A 17,289-nucleotide genomic window follows, 5' to 3' on the forward strand; every position below is an offset into this window, starting at 1 on the left:
TTTTCAAGAGTAATTGGGCAATGCCTTGCCCAATTTAACATGAACATTTCATTTGGAAATTCCACTTTTAGCAATCTATCCACAAGATCCACCCATTCATGGGGGTGCCCGGGTGGCTCAGTCGGTTGAGCATCCGACTTTGGCTCAGGTTATGATCTCGCGGCTCGTGAATTCGAGCCCCGCGTCGGGCTCTGTGCTGACAGCTCAGAGCCTGGAGCCTGCTTCTGCTTCTGTGTCTCCTTCTCTCTCTGCCCCTAACCCACTCGCATTCTGTCTCTGTCTCTCTCAAAAATAAATAAACTTTAAAAAAAAATTTTTAAAAAAGATACATCCATTCATGGATAAATGTGTGTACAGGTTTATTCACTGCAGTGTCTTTTATAAAAGCCAAAAGCCAAGAACATTTAAAATGCGCATCAGAAAGGACTTTGGTTAAAACATGCCCAGTGAATATTAACCAGCCATTAAAAGGATGAGGTAAGGGGCACCTGGCTGTCTCAGTTGTTAAGTCTCCAACTTTGACTCAGGTCATGATCTCCCAGTACATGTGTCTGAGCCCCGCATCGGGCTCTGTGCTGACAGCTCAGAGACTGGAGCCTGCTTTGGATTCTGTGTCTCCCTCTCCACCTCTTCCCCACTCGCTCTCTGTCTATGTCTCAAAATGAAATAAACATTTGAAAAAAGGATGAGGTAAGTCTACAGGTACTATGACAGAATAGGTGATCTCCAAAATGTACTCTTCAACGGAGGGGAAAAAAAAGGGCAAGGTACAAGATTTATTGCAGCATGCTACTGTTCATGTTAAAAACTAAATTGGTTATGTGTGTGTTCGTACTTCTATACACATACATGTTTGAACTCCTTCACGCACATATTTATAGTCCTGTAGTATCTCTAGAAGGACGCATAAAGGCATACAAGGATACACACAGTAACAACAGCTGTCTTCCAAGAAGGGAAGGAGAAATTTCCTTTACGTTGTGATTCCTCTTTGTACGTGTGATAGAGGAGACATTTTAACGTAGATTTTTTTTTGTAGGTTTCCTAAGCATGGTAGCCTGCAGAGACCCTGCACGTCTATACATCTGAACAATCTCCAGCCCAGCTATAGGGCATACCAGGGATCAGGGAAAAGTCCCGCAAGTATTTTCAACTTGCAGTCATCTGTATACGTAGGATACAAATTGGCACATGATCCACTGTCATTTTCTCCGCTCGAAGGCATATTAACCTTTGCCACGTCAACACCCCCTTGAACCAGTTCAGCACACTATTGGTGTGCAGTGAAAACTAATTTTCCAACTCACCTGAGAAAGTAGGATTTAGAGGGGTGCCTGTGTGGCTCAGTCAGTTAAGCGTCCGACTCTCGGATTAAGCTCAGGTCATGGTCTCACAGTTTGTGAGTTCAAGCCCTGCATCGGGCTCTGTGCTGACAGCGCAGGGCCTGCTTGGAATTCTCTCTCTCCCTCTCTCCCTGCCTTTCTCTCTCTCTCTCAAAATAAATAAACTTAATTTTTTTTTTAAGTAGGATTTAGAAGGAAATCTACTCACTTAGGGACAACATATTCAAGTCAAATACAAAGGGTTTACTGAAGCAGACAGAGTGCCTTGAAAATCAGAGGAAGGGCAAACCATGAAAACGTACTTTCTCGTTGGCAGGGCTAAGAGACTTGTCTGCGGTACAGCACCGGGGAGGAAACCTGCCCTCAGCCCCCCTGATTCAGCCTCCAGCACACCACTTGCCATGCTGTGTCCTAATGGCCTATTAACACATCCGTCCCTCATACTAGGCCAGGAGCTGCTCAAGTTCAGGGGCCACATCATCACTCCTTCCCCAGCCCCGCTTTGTGACAAACAGAAAATGCTCAATAAACATTTACTCAATTGCCTGGGGCAGTTTCCCAGCAACACAGGCAGCCCTCATCAAGATGGCTCTGGGTGCTTTGTACAATGTTGAATGTTGCTACCCTTTACTGTTTAAGGTATCTTTTTTGTATCTTATAGGGGGTGGGGGGACTAGAACCGATGGAAGGCACTGGCAGCAGTTTGAATCATTGCAGCTGTGTTGCCTGAGGCACGTCGCCTCATCTCCTGGAACGGTTTTGCTATGCACAAAACAGCAACGTTAGCACCTACCTCACCAGAGTAAGGCGAGGAGTAAATGAGACTGTGTGTGAAGCATGGCAGCCACCAAATGGTAATGGTTTCTATCGTTATCTTCCACATGGAAAAGGCCAGCCCTTCCGGAGAAGGTCCTCCCTTACTCACCTTGCACCCTCCACAGGCTCCCAGTGGGACCCCGTGAATCCCGAGTGTTCCACAAATCAAAGGAAATACTCTGGATGTGGTCAGACAGGAGTTGGAATCCAGGCTGTAGCTGCTCCTTTAGCTGAGTGTCGACAGACTAGTCGCCTCCGCTCTGAGTCTCAGTTTCTATTTCTGTAAAATGGATACGTTAACTAGTCTCATGTCCTCTGGCAATGATTCAACTTGAGATGATACATTTTAAGTACGTAAAGCCTGAGTGCCAAATGTCATTACATGATAACACTTTTATGATCTATAATAAAACAGAGAACCCTTTGCACACTGGAGCTTTGAGGCATGAACACGGCTCGGGCTGGTTTTACGATTGCCCTTAGAAGGAGAAAGAAGAGGCATAGAGAATCTAGAGATGCATTCTGCTAAAAACTAGTTGTGTGAAAGGGAGCCTGAAAGCAGCCAAGCTTTGAGGGGTTGTGATCAGCCCCAGGAGAGAAGAATGATTTGTCTAATTACATCATTTTGCCAAACAGCGGTCCAGAAGGATAGCCTCTAGCAGGCTACACTGGAAGGTTACAACTGCCCAGTAACCCTGGTAACTAACTATATTTCCCATTTTATGTATATAAAAACTGAAGTTGAATTATGTGACCAGGAAAAGTAACAAGTGGTTAAGGTCAACTTCAGACCCAACTTCCAGACAAACAGTTCAATGCTCTTTCCACTACATCATTGGCCTTTAAAAAAAAAAAATAGGGGGCGCCGGGGTGGCCCATTTGGATAAGCGTCCAACTTCAGCTCAGGTCACGATCTCACGGTCCATGGGTTCGAGCCCGGCGTCAGGCTCTGTGCTGACACCTCAGAGCCTGGAGCCTGTTTGGGATCCTGTGTCTCCTTCTCTCTCTGCCCCTCCCCTGCTCACGATCTATCTCTCAAAAATAAATAAATGTAAAAAAAAATTTTTTTAATAGTGATCATAACCCATCCACGTAATAGATGACATTTCCTAAAGTATCATTTCAAAAAGTTAAAAATAAAACTACCCATACAAATACAGCATGAGCATATGCCCACAATTTAAGTCATTAATGAAGAAAGCAGCTGGATGGTTCAAAGACTGTTTGAGGAAAAGAGGTTCATATAGACAAATCTATGTCCAAGTAGGTTTGCTATGTTTGTTAGACTGGAGTCCTAAGGGGCAATAAGCCTTTAAGTTCCTCTCCATCAATGGACAGAAATTGTTTGAACCTTGATCCACATACTACAGCATCATTTCACAGGATCTGGCCCCTAATAAATAAAGGTACACACCCTAACATTACATAATCCTTTAGTGAGCTAGTTCAACTGTGCTCCAATAGAACATTGAAGGACAAGCACTCGTCTTTCTGTAAGTGTGAATAACCTTTTAAACATGTCAAATTCACTTATTTTTGGAAAGGTGTTAACACTTGATGTATATTCACTCATGCGATCCTAACCACCGCCCCATGACATAGTTGCCCTCATTACTGCATTTTTATAGGTTAGAAAAGTGAGCCACAAGTGGGTCGGGAGTCTTGCCCAAGGTCAAAGAGCTAGTAAGGGGTGTAGCAGGGATTTGAACTTAGGCTGCCAACAGAACCGTCATCCTTAAGTAATGTGCCATTTTGCCTCACTGAGAAAGAGTAACACGACACTCAGCTGTGACAGCAGGGATGCTATCTCATCATTGTTGAATCCCTAGCACTGAGCTCAGTGTTCAACAGATGGACAGTTAATAGTGTTTGTTGGTTTTGCTTTTTTTTAATTTAAATTCAAGTTAATTAACATACAGTTTAGACTTGGTTTCAGGAGTGGAACCCAGTCATTTAGATCTTATACGACACCCAGCGCTCCTCCCAACAAGTGCCCTCCTTAATGGCCATCACCAATCTAGCCCATCCTCCCACCCACCTCCCCTCCAATAACCCTCAGTTTGTTCTCTGTATTTAAGACTCTTTTGTGGTTTGCCTTCCTGTTTTTTTTCCTCCCTTCTACTATGTTCATGTTTTGTTTCTTAAATTCCACATATGAATGAAATCATGATATTTGTCTTTCTCCGACTTATTTTGCTTAGCATGATATATTCTTGTTCCATCCATGTTGTTGAAAATGGCAAGATTTCATTCTTTTTTGCTGTCAAATAGTAGTCCATTGTGTATGCATATGTGTGTGGACACACACACACACACACACACCCCGCATCTTTATCCATTCATCAGTCAATGGACATTTGAGCTCTTTCTATAATTTGGTTATTGTCAATAGTGCTGCTTTAAACATTAGGGTGCATGTGCCCCTTCAAATCAGCATTTTTGTATCCTTTGGATAAATACCTAGTAGTGCAATTGCTAGGTCATAGGGTAGTTCTATTTTTAATTTTTTGAGGAACCTCCATACTGTTTTCAAAGTGGCTGCAACAGTTTGCATTCCCACCAAGACTGCAAAACCTTTCCCCTTTCTCCGCATCCTCGCCAACATCTGTTGTTGCCTGAGTTATTCATTTTAGCCTTCTGACAGGTGTGAGGTGGTATCTCATTGTGGCTTGATTTGTATTTCCTTGGTGATGAGTGATGTTGAGCATCTTTTCATGTGTCTGTTAGCCATCTGGATGTCTTCTTTGGAAAAGTGTCTATTCATGTCTTTTGCCCATTTGTTCACTGGATTATTTATTTTTTAGGTGTTGAGTCTGGTCAGTTCTTTATAGATTTTGGATAGGTTTTTGAATCCAGAGCTAGACTAAAGAAAGTTAGTACCCAGACCATGAATTCCAATGCCAGTGTGTACCACACATTGACCTTATGAATGCACTAATAACTCAAGACTTCTGTAGAGCTACCCAGAAACATATATACTACACAAACATAAAGCTCTGGCCTCACAGAGTTTATAGTTCAATGAGGAAACAGAAGGGAGTAGGACCGATAGCAAACAGGACATGCATTGGAGTTGGGAGAATACAGGATGCTGTGGAGAACTACTACCTGTGGGCTTCATGTACTCAAGTGACCAGGCTCACTGGAGAATGACATTTGTCCATCTGTCACTGTTTGGCCTGGGGGAGCCATTTCAGGCCAAAGTCAAAGATTAGCCTAGTAGGAACCTTGTAAACGTATTCATAAAGGTATTGCAGGGATTGGGACAATTTGGGAAGACCACAATGGTGGTTTCAGTGTACAGAGAATGTACCTCCTTGTCAAGATACCCAGGAGGACTGTGTGATGGTTGATGTTCAAATATAATTTGATAAATGTATCCATTTGAAGGGAATAATTTATGGCTTTGTTTTATAAAGATTAGATGTGACCAGTAAAATAAACTATTAGGTAAAAAGACCTACTTGAAAACTATACCTCGAAGTTGAAGGAGGTGAAAGTTGGCACCCATATGGTCAACTGCCTAAGTGAAGTACACCACTGCTGCTCTAACTAATGCCAGACTACAGACAAACTATCTTCAAGTAAGGAAAAAATGGCATTTCTCCAAGACAAAGAACCGAAGAGCCATGCTTTTACAAGTTCTGACTCATATCTCCTCCTGAGAAGAAAGTCTCTTACCAGCCATAAAGAAGAGACTAGGATCCGTGGAAGTCACTGAGGACAAGTGAGCCTAGCAGAGGAGAAGCCAAAGACATATTTCATTTAATTAAACCTGCTCTTGTAGAAGTCCTTTTGGGCTTTAGTTAATGTAGCATGGGCCAGGCTCCCTACCGTCAGCTGACCCAAGTACAGATGTACCTTCCACTGTTATCAAGGATTCACAGTATAGAAGTCCGTGCACACCATAAAGGCCAGAGGATTCCAGATATGCTCTTATCCACCTGGTCATTCTAAAGGTCTACCACAGTGCATGGAGCACAGAAGGGACACCACATAGGCTTATCTTCTCTGGGCTTGTGCCCTCTTGGGCGCTCTTGACCTGGCAGTTCCCATTAGAGCAGATGGGCAAAAAGGAGCTACGTGCCACACCTCTCAGCTTAAAGAGCTTTGGTTACCTCGCCCTGACAGAAAGTCAATGAGAAGCCATGTGATTTGTGGAGCCTGGCTTTAGCAAGCAGAGATGGATGGCCCAAGGCCAGGCTGGCCTCTGGGGGAAGGTGGCACTAGGCCAGTGAGTTCTTCTGGGAGGGTGACGTGGATGAAGCTTGGCAATTTTTAATGCAGCTCTGAGCCCTTTCTGAAGGGAATTTACTTCCAAGCTTTGATCTTGGGTCTTTGTAGCTGAGATCTGCATCTTTCAACAGTGAGAACTCCAAGTTGGCTTCTGAGAGGGCTAGGATAGGATTGAAGCGTTTTTTGTTTTTGTTAAGTTCTTGAAGTTTAAGCTAGATACACCTAATTTTCAATGCATGCTCATGCGACCCTGATTGAAGTAGCTAAGGTGGGTTAGAACTGGGGGTTAGACTGGGGGTTCTGACAAGGTGTATTTATTTACCACTTCAAAAGGGTGTATTTACTGTCTGTATGGTGATGAGAGAGGGTTTAGGTTTCCAGGTTCTAGAATCTTAAGTTAAATGCCAAAACACCATTCTAGGCCAGAGGTTGACACCTGGTTTTGTAATAAAGTTTTATTGGAACATAGCCATGCTCCTTCCCTGCAGGGCTATCTATGGCTGTTTTTACACCGCAATAGCAGAACTGAGTACTGTGACAGCGTAATCCACAAAATTTCAAATCATCACTACTTGGCCCTTCATGGAAAAATGTTGCTGACCTCCTGTCTGGGCTTTCCACACATCATGCATTCTTTCCAGGTCAACAACAAAGGAAATGTCCTTGGCACGCTATCTTATGCCTGAACACACCCTCTCTTCCCATGATAAAGTGACTTCAGCAGTCCATCCATGATAATTTTTTTTTAACTATTTAACCAATGCATTTTGATTTTCCCCGTCTTTCACATTCTGAGTTTTTTGCCCCCAAGCAGGAGAAATATGTGCCAGTCTTACAGCAAGAAAATAAACAAGCTTGGAGACCAAGTTGTTTAGAGGGGATTTAGTGTTCATTGAACATGACCAGAGACAGGCGACTGCTTCTTCCAACTGAGAGATCCATACCTGACACCTGATGGTCCATTATACGCAGAAGAAAGCAACCACACTTTTTCTGCACTGGAGGGACTTTGGAGCCCTAGCTAAAAGGAAACTATACCCAAGGCCCCTTGGTCAGTTACTTTTTGGACCGTAACTTCTGATTAATGCTGGCTCCCTATGCTGCCACTGCATCAGTTTCCATAATCCCAGGCTAAATGTTCATCTTCTGGTCTCTGCTCAGTTACTCCCCATGGCCAGAAGTCACAGGTGAATGCAATACACAAAGGGTAACGAAAGAAGTGGTGTTTAAAAAAAAAAATCATCAAATTCACACACACACACACACACACACAGGAAAAACGTACTTACCACCCAGTAAACTTGTGATTAGTTCATTTGTTATTTGTTCATTTATTAATTCAAAACATATTCAATGAGCACCTAAAACACATCTAGCATTGATCTAAATTCTAGGGATACAGAAGTTAACACAACAGAAAATGGATCTGTCTCCTGGGGCTTATATTCTAATATGAGGACCAATAAACAAGTGAATGAGTAAGCATTACAAATCGTCATCACTGCTGTGATGGAAACCACCTGCAAGAAATTACAGAGGGAACCTGCTAGGACTTCTCACTGCCTAGAACAGTACCTGGTACATAGACTAGGGACCGTGTTTTTTAATGATTGAATATAGAACCAATTGTTTCAAACGTTGTATATTTTCAGTCATTTCTACGTGGGCAGCTCAGGGCAACTTTGATTTGTAGAACAGCTGTAACAGGTAAGAGAGGAAAGGCCTAGACAGCACTCCTTCCCTTCAACAAGATTGTAACGGGAAAAACATTCTCCAAGACAATTTTAAGGACAAAGCATGTACTTGCTCTGCAAGCTAATCTGGAAATTGGAACAGAGCTCAGTGGTTAAGAGAACAAGATCAAGTCAGATGTACTGGGTCCAAGACCAGACTGATATGTCCTCCTTATAGAACTTCAAATCCTTAACTTATCCAAGGCTCAGTGCCTCCTTAAGCTGGGTATAAAAATACTCCTCTTAGTGTTATCAAGAGGATTCAATGAATTATCATCACGAAAACCACTTAGCACTGAGCCTTACATATCATGTGCATTCAATAAATGCTATGCTCCCTCAACCTCTGTGTGCCAGTTACTTTATCTGTGTAAGGAAGATAACAAACATTACCTACCTCGTGGGGGTGCTGAGATTAAATGAACATAAAGCACCCATAATAGTAAGTGATCACTGAGTAGTTTGCTACTATTACTGATTCTCTTACTGGAACAGTGAAAATCAACCCATTTATTTTTAAATACAGAAATAAGAAATTTGAGCCCTGGATGCCTAATCAAATTCTGCAGAGGAGTCTGATTAGCTAAGTTAGACCCACCTAGACCACTGATGTTCTTGGAAGAATATATTCTTCCCTTGTGATGGGGGTGGTGGGTAGGAAGGAGTCAGCATTACTCTAAGTACCTCAAAGTTTGTGTACCTAGCGTGCCCTTTCACCTCCTCTGGGGTTCTTTTTCAACTTAACTTTCATTTCCAGTTGATCTCCTTCCTGGTTTTACTATACTGTCTCCTAGGTTCCTACTATTGCAGGAGGACCGAGATTGGAGTCATAATTCTGTTTCATCTCTTCACTCTGAAAGTTCATTTCTTACTAGACTAGAAGCTCCATGAGGGCAGGGGCCCTACCTGCTTAGATCTTGCTGTATCCCCAATACTGATGAGATGCCTTTGTTGTCTGGGCTGTGTCTGTATCACAGATGCAAAATTACAGGGATGAACCAAAGCAGAAAAAATAGGTGGCGAGTGGCGGGGGAGGGGGGGCAGTGTCTTTGCCCAGCATGAGTCCCACCCCCCCAACATTCTGTTGGGGGTACAGAACATGACCCAGGTAGAACTGAGCCTGGTACAGGGATTGGCATGTAATTTCAGTTGAGCCCATTAATCCTTCCACTAGTTTTTCTAGCTAGAGCTGGTAGGAAAGTTCCCCCTACCCTCCAGCTGGAAGCTATGAGAAGAGAGCACTCTCGGGGCACACTGTCCCCTGCATGGAGAAAAGCCTTATCTGGAACAGAAGACGATGATACACCAAAGACAGTAAAGGAGAAATGAGAACTTAGAGCTCAAGTCGCCATAGCTAATCACCCTCTACACCTCTACACCTGCCCCTCTACACCTGCCACTTCCATAATTCATGTCAATGAAAAAAGAGAACTCAAAAGTAGTAAAAACAGATTTTATCCCGGACTCCTTCAACAGGGGACAGAGACCTCAATCTAGAACTGGGCACATTTCTGAATAAAGCATGGACTCATGGGAATTCCCAGCCAAGGAGCAATGTGGGGATCACTGGATGGAAAAATACCAGGAGAAAATATCAAGGGTAGGGGAATCAGGCTAAATCAGCCTAACAAGTTCTTTACTCAGGACAGGCCAGGATGGACAGACATCACTTGGGGGATGACAGAGGTTGAGGAACCCAAGTAATATTGAAGGTGATCGGGTATTGAGGATAGGGGACTCCTTCTAAATGTACTTTGCAGGGTTTTAACTAACACTAGATTTTACAAGGAAGTCCACAGATGGGCGGGCCCAGGAGAAGGTATGAGGAGCTTAACTCAGGTTTGGTCAAGCAGAGAATCTTTGTTATGTTGTCCAAAACAGAACAAAACATCTCCTAAGCTAGTTCAAGTTCCCTTTCCTTCCTTCCATCCAAAGGTGTAAAAAGGCTCTAAAAACAGGATCATCAAGCTCATTGACAATATATGTGTTGACTGTCACTTGTTGAGGGTTTACTCTGTATCACGGTGCATTAAATATTTTTCCTGCATCATTTTGTTAAATACAACTCTACGGGATAAATACCAGCAGCGTCCCTTTTTCACATGGAGGAAATAAGCACAGAGAGATCAAGTAATTCACTCCAGCTCAGAAGGTAGCAACAGAGATTCAAGCTGTATGTATCTCACATCAGAGCCTTACACAGACACATTCCAATGCCAGCGGGTCTCGGGTATAGTTCCTAGATGACCTGCATTCGGAACATTTCCAGTGCTTATTTAAAATGCAGACCACCAGACTCCTCTATCAATCTCAGTGTGGGGATTAAACTACATTTCAGTAAGTTGGTGGGGGGCGGAGGGGGAGACCTAAAAAGACCCAAGAATTTTCTGGGTAATACATCCTCACCATCACACTCACTATTCACCAAAATAAAGCTGTCTGGTGAGGGGCACTATTATTTCACTCCTTCACGGAAGGGACCATATGAAAAATAAAGAGAAAGAAAGGCAACAGGATGAATGGACAAGAATCACAAGACCATTTCCCTGGTCTTACCCCCTTCTCCATACCCAGTCAGAGCCACAGACTTCATAAAAGTAAATGAAGGGTAAACAAATCTAGCAACTTGTCTTGTAAAATATTATAAATGATTCCCCCCCCCCTTGTCTACCTCGTGCGTGGCTTAGGACCCCCAGGAGATAAAATAAAGAGGTTACATAAAGATTGCTTAACAAACAATTTCAGACAGAGCCTCTGAAAGCACGTTGAGCTCCGAGAAGAATCCAGTGAGATAATAACAAGAATTTATGAAGTGCGGTTCAAGTCTGCCTTGGCCACTTTTTCTCTGAATTGCTTTGCGTTCTCTCGTTCTGGAAAGACATTTTCATTTTATTCTCACATTGGAGTCTCTTTGGGTTTTTTTTCTCCCTAGAAGTCATGCTTTCTTGCCACTGCTTGTGTTTTATTTATTATACTTCACCTCCCCCCCCCATTAAGTTGCTCCTCGGAAAGGTTTTATCTGTATGTTGCATTCACCTCTCTCCTGACCTGCCACGAAGAGATGATGGGCAGCTGTCTTCATTATTTTCAGTTACTCTCCACCTGCCAGCGCTGCATTCCCCACAGAAAGGGGAGAGGGGAATAATGGCTAAGAACGCCGAAGTAAGGTACCTGGCTCATGTGGGCAACAACAGGAGATCATGTTGGGTTTACAATTCTATCCCTAAGCTATTCATTTTTGTCATTGCTGTTGTTTAGAAATCCAGAATCCATTTTCTGCCGTAGCTGTGGCCCCTAAAGCCAAAACAGTGGAGACGGAACTTTGGACTCGAAACACTCCAAGAATTTCAACAGGGGACATGGTAGCCAAAGCTCACTAGAGGAATAATTTCAGATTTTTCAGAGTCCCAACATTATACTCTCTCTCCCGATTGTCGCCAAACCTCATTGCTGCCACCCCTACCAATCACCATGACAACCCACTCAAGGAAGAGAAAGACTTTTTCTCATATGTAATACGTTCGGGGTCTTGCTCATCATTTATGATTCACATCACCACCAAATAAGTTTCAGTCAAAATCTGGCTTATACCACCACCAAACCTAAACACAAGTCTTTATAACCCTAAATCACCAAATTTAATATATCTTATAAGGTATGCTACCCCCAAGCTTCCACAGTGTAGCAGAGACATCGTAAAATACTCAGAAATCAGAGGAAAGCCACTTTGCACATATATGGCCCTTCGAAGCTAGTTTTCCTTGAGAAAATACAAAGTAGAGAATGGTGGAGTAGGAGGATCAGCAATTTGTTCTTCTGTTTCACTCTGATTCTACTTGAATATTACAACTCTGACATCTTGACTTATTACCTGCAACTCAGTTTCCCAAGTTGGACTCCTAAAGCAACAAACGGAGCAACAGCCTTCTGTTATTATTTTCACTGGTAATAACAAACGAGAATCACCTCCCCTCAACCAATGCTATTTGGCCATTTTGCTGACATGAAGTTGATAAGGAAGGGACTTTGCACAGTGACAGATAATAGAAAAACTCTGTCTAGTCCTGCAAGAAGCAGGTGTCATGTTGCCCGCTAATGACCCAAACTCTTTTAACCCTCCTGGACATGACTGAGGACTACATCCTCAGCGTCCACGACACAAAACCAACAGCCTACCTCAACAGAAAGTTTGCAGTCCACTCGATACAATCAGAGATGGACACATAGACTTGGACCTTACTTGGACAGAACTTCTTTCTCAGGCTGGGTCTGGTTCTCTTTTCTATTTGGGGAAACCAGAATATCTTTCCTAATGGATCTGTCTCCCTTGCCTAACAAGTTATCAGGGCAATGTTGTTTTGAATTGTCTTAGTGGCACTTGTGTCTGTTCTGTGATGGGTCCTACCTACACCTCTCAGTCTATCATACTGGTCAATAGATCAATATAACTTCTCACTGGTTGGAACATCCATCTATCCATCATCTACCTAGTTATTCTTCTATCCAAGCAATAAATAGTGCCGTATTTCCCACTCTTGTTAACATCACAGCACACTTGGATGATTTTATTTCATACTAGAGTAAACAGATGAAGCTACTATAGGTGGGAGGAGACTGGTGCTAGGACTCTGGCAGTCCTTATCTCTGCCCGGACTGCCCCAAGGACTGAGAAATCAATAATCAATAATAGCACACCTGGAACTCATCAGGATACATTTATGCCACGGCATGTGGTTGAGCATGGGGCGGGAGCAGGGAGTCTGAGCTACTGTATTTGAACCAACACTAGGCTAAACCATAAGGACAAGGAACCAACCATGACCCTCACCCTCGTGGAGTTTACAGAACAAACCATGAACAATTTATTTCAAGAGTAGCAAGTGCTACAAAAGGAAATTATGGGAGCGGCTCAAACACATTACAGGAAAACCACCTAAACTGAGAAGCCAATCGGAGAACTCTGGACCTGATCTAAAACAACTGGACAAGGATTTAGCACTGCAGGAAGGTGAGAAATACAGAAAGAGAACACTCGGCAAAGGATTAGCTCTACTAATCTGCTCTCTCTTTTTGAAACAGTTCTATCTGACTGCTTATGCTCTCTGAGATCATTAACCACTGGACTATTGTCGCCTGTAGAAGACACTTTTGAGATATAAGAATTTTCCAAGTCGTTTACATTTTCCTTCCCATTTACATATCGTTCGCCCATTGTCTATTATCAGAAAAAAAAAAATCACTTTCTTTTGAAATCCAGAACACTGACAAGTGGACTGACATTTACCTTGTACTCCACACACGCAGCCCACAGCGCTGAGCATGTTGACACGAACTGTATCTTTGGAGTCCTCACAAGAATTTCATAAAGTAGCTACTGTGTGCTTCCCCCATTTGCAGCAAGGGAAACAGACTGAAACAAAAGGGAACTTACGCAAGGCTGGAAATGGTGGAGCTCCAGGGGAAAGCAAGCAGCGTGAAGCCAGAGCCCCTGCTCAGACCACCAGGCAATGTCTCTCAGTCTCTCTCCATCTCAGAGACCAATCAATCAATCAATAAATAAAATAAAAAACTCAAGATGACCAAAAGACTTGATAGCCGACACGAATGTGCGTTTTCCAGCAAGGAGATGCACGTATTGAAAACCCACGACTCCAGCCCTCGGTTCCCGGGATCTAAAACCAGAGCTCCTGCTCGGGACTACTGCCGAAGCTTTGTAACACGGTCCCCTTGCATTCCGAAAGGTAACCTGATACCTGATTTCTCCGTTGCAGAGAGCGTTAAGCGACACAGAGATGCAGAGAGCAGTGTACAAAATTAGGTAGGCTCTGGGGATCGCGGATGTGCCATTTGGAAGTGACCCCTGAGACCAGGAAGATCTAGCTCTTGGGGTGCTTCTGTCGCCTGAACGCTGGCGTCTGAGCTTGGATCTTCTACAACGCGATTATTCACACCTGTTCCCAAACGTGAGCGTGAGCAGAGCAGGATCACCTGGAGGGCTGGTTAAAACACGGATCGCTGGCTCCCCCCCACCCCCCTCCACCTCCGAGCTTCTAACTGGTGGGCCCGAGAGGACGGTCTGAGAATGTGTAGTTCCAAGGAGCGCCCAGGTGGTGACAACAATGCTGGTCCAGGGCCACATCTTGCCCAGGCCTTGCAAGATGAAGTAACTTGCTCAGGATCGCGCTGCCAGTTTCTGACACCGCCCGGAGTCTTCCCGCTTCAAGCATGTGGCGGCTCCATTATTCCTCCTCTCTTTTCCCCATCTCGCTTGGTTGACGTGTTGCTTTGCCTTCATAACAACACACAGCTTGCCCATCACTAGAATAAACACGTGGTGGGGTTAGGAAGTGAGTACGCTGAAAAATGGAGCAGGACCGCGCTTCCACGATAAAACTATCTTGAAGTCACGCCTAAATCGCTCGTTTTTCCCTCCTATCGAACAAGCGGTCTCCTGCATTCCATTTTGCCCAAGGTCAACACCGAGGAACTTCACGAAAATCCCCCAGTGTGGCATCAGGCCGCCTCGTTTTCCGTGCAAACCTTAAAACTCGGGTTGTTTCCCCGTGGGATTCTCCTCGTCAGCGGGTCAGAGAAAACAAGAGCCTGTGTCCAGTTCTGGTTCAGCCTTGGGCTGTCAGTCCATCTTCTGGCCTTGGGTTTTTTTTTTTTTTCCTTCTAAAATGAGGAGCGTAGCCTCTAAGGTCCCTCTTCAGCTCCCACTTTCTAAAGAGCTGAGGAGCAGTGGATGCAACACGCCTGGATGACAACGAATTCTGTCTAAATAGCACTCGCGTTGCCCATAACCACCGGCCCTGGCAGAATAGTGTCGGGGTGATCGTAGCGAAAGGAAGGCGGGAAGAGAAGGTAGAGAGCCATGGGGCCCTGGGGCTGGGGCTGGAACGATGGGAACGTGGGAGTCAGCACATTCGCAGTGATTCGTTCTGTTTACTTCCCCTCCCCTCCAGTGCATACACAGATTCTTGACACATGGGAGGATTTTTTAAGACCACGTTATTTATAATGATTTCTCATTTCTGCTTGGTAAAGAGAGAGGCAAAGGATGCTCGGGCATTTTTACAAAAAAAAGGAAAGCTGCTGTGAATTACACAATGTATATTGCTCATTAAAGGGAAATCCACTCCCTGTGTTGCTGCAAAACATATGCCAACCAGAAATATTATTAAGCCAAATTTGCTCCCATTTAGGTAAAAGGATGAAACTGTCAAAAGTCTGCAGTGCTATCATTTCAGAGTTAACACCTGTCACAGAAAAAAAGGAAAGTATCTTAGATGCATAATCTGTCTGAGAGTCAAGGTCAGAAGCGAGCGGGTCCTTATTTTATTCATTTTTCCACAGGTAGGAAAAGATTACATCTAGCAGATGGAGGCTTTTAGCATAAAATAAGCTCCTGTGGCTGCATTTACTTGCAACAACAAGAAATATATGGTTGCAGATGGCCATCTGTTTCTTAATTTTAAGGTGGAGGGCAAAGAAAGTTTTTCAACTTTAGTGTTGGGATTTACCAAATAATCATTATTATTTTTAAACACAGACATCATTAACAACTCCCATCCTGGGCTGTTTGTCATCTAAGATCTTGCATCTTGAGTGAGGGTTTGTGCCCAAAATGAATACACAGGGTGACAACATGCATATATCGATAGTGTCTGAGAAGAAAAGGGAGCATGCTTGCAAATTAGCACACGCGAGCACCCACTCCTGATGAGAGCTGAGTTTGCACTCTGAGTGATTTAGTCACACAGGAACAGGGCTGTTTCTGCAATTAGGGGACAGGAAAAGCTGATGGGATTGACTGTCTTTATCCTGAGACTCCCAAATAAGACCAAAGTGATCAAGAATAGAAAGTGAAGGCCGGACACCAACAAGAGATGCACACCTTGTGCTAATTGAGAACTTCCGTGTGGAGGCCCTGCAGAAATTAAGAGGCCCGGATGTTCGCACCTGGCTCCGGAGAAGCAGACCGGGCTGCTGTGGGGATGATGCCTGCAACGTGTTCTAGTAGGAGGAACAGCACAGGAAAGGTGCAGAGCTTGGGGGATGCTGAAGGGCCAAAGCGCCAACCAAAGGGTTAACAGGTGATGTAACTCAGAGCAGAAGAATGCCAGGCAGCCTAACCCCAGGGGTGAGAAAAGCCCCCTTCTGTAGGTCCTGCTCCTGATTTCTTGTGCCAGTTTATCACGGGACACAGAGAAGCTCAGAGATCCTTCAGCCAATCGTGTCCTCCATGGGAGACATCAAAGTAGAAAATCTGGGGGTCACCTGGGTGGCTCAGTCAGTTACACGTCCAACTTCAGCTCAGGTCATGGTCTCCCGGTTCATGGGTTCGAGCCCCGCATCGGGCTCTGTGCTGACAGCTCAGAGCCTGGAGCCTGCTTCAGATTCTGTGTCTCCCTCTCTCTCCGCCCCTCCCTGACTCGTGCTCTGTCTCTCCTTCTGTCTCTCTCAAAAATAAATAAACATTTAAAAAATGTTTTTCTTAAGTAGAAAACGTGGTACCACAAAGCAGAACAAACATAAGTGCTGTGAAAATATCTGTGCCATGACCCTTAGAGACATCAAGCAAAATGATTCCATTTAGCTAGTTTTACATGCTGTCTGGAGTTTCCTAAATGCTAATTATGGAAGTCAGGTGATGAAGTGTTCCCAGAAAATCCACACGAAGACCGAGAGCAGGGATTCCCACAATAGATGCCCAGGCTTCTTTTCTGCAACGGAGAATGGCAAGGCAGACATAGTCCCCCCACCCACCCCCGACTCTTGGGAATCATCAATCTCTTGTTACTGTTGTCACTGGAAGGCAATGGGCTTAGGACACCGGCAATGCTGATACATTAAAATAGATCTGTCTTCTTTCTCTGATGTAGGTCTGTAGATCAGTAACCTAACATTAAGAAACTAAAGTATCCAGATTAGCAGGCTCTTGCCTCCTGAACCAAATTAACAGATGCAAAAAGACAAAATCTCCCGCTTTTCAGAGGTAGGATTCATCCCCAGTTGCTGTAAGATGGACACATCTTAAAATATTGTCCTCTCTTTAGATAACAATATCAGGGCAAAGCGTTTAGGCAAACTGTGTCCTGGAAGATAAAGATTTGAACTTACCACTGACTGACAGGGAAGGCATTATAGGCTTTTGCAGC

At 44.0% G+C, this 17,289-nt stretch overlaps 1 long non-coding RNA gene across 1 annotated transcript in view; it reads right to left on the reverse strand.

Moving 5' to 3' along the window:
- LOC123379770 overlaps window positions 1-14,802 on the reverse strand; it is a 96,392-nt gene extending 81,590 nt beyond the window's left edge. The window contains exons 1-2 of the long non-coding RNA XR_006584653.1: window positions 13,560-14,802; window positions 2,269-2,439 (exon numbers count right to left, since the gene is read on the reverse strand). This is a non-coding gene — a long non-coding RNA (uncharacterized LOC123379770). The remainder of the gene's footprint in view (window positions 1-2,268; window positions 2,440-13,559) is intronic.
- Window positions 14,803-17,289: the final 2,487 nt, after the last annotated feature.

The sequence above is a fragment of the Felis catus genome, chromosome A1 (genome assembly GCF_018350175.1).
Source record: "Felis catus isolate Fca126 chromosome A1, F.catus_Fca126_mat1.0, whole genome shotgun sequence".
Lineage (NCBI taxonomy): Eukaryota > Metazoa > Chordata > Mammalia > Carnivora > Felidae > Felis > Felis catus.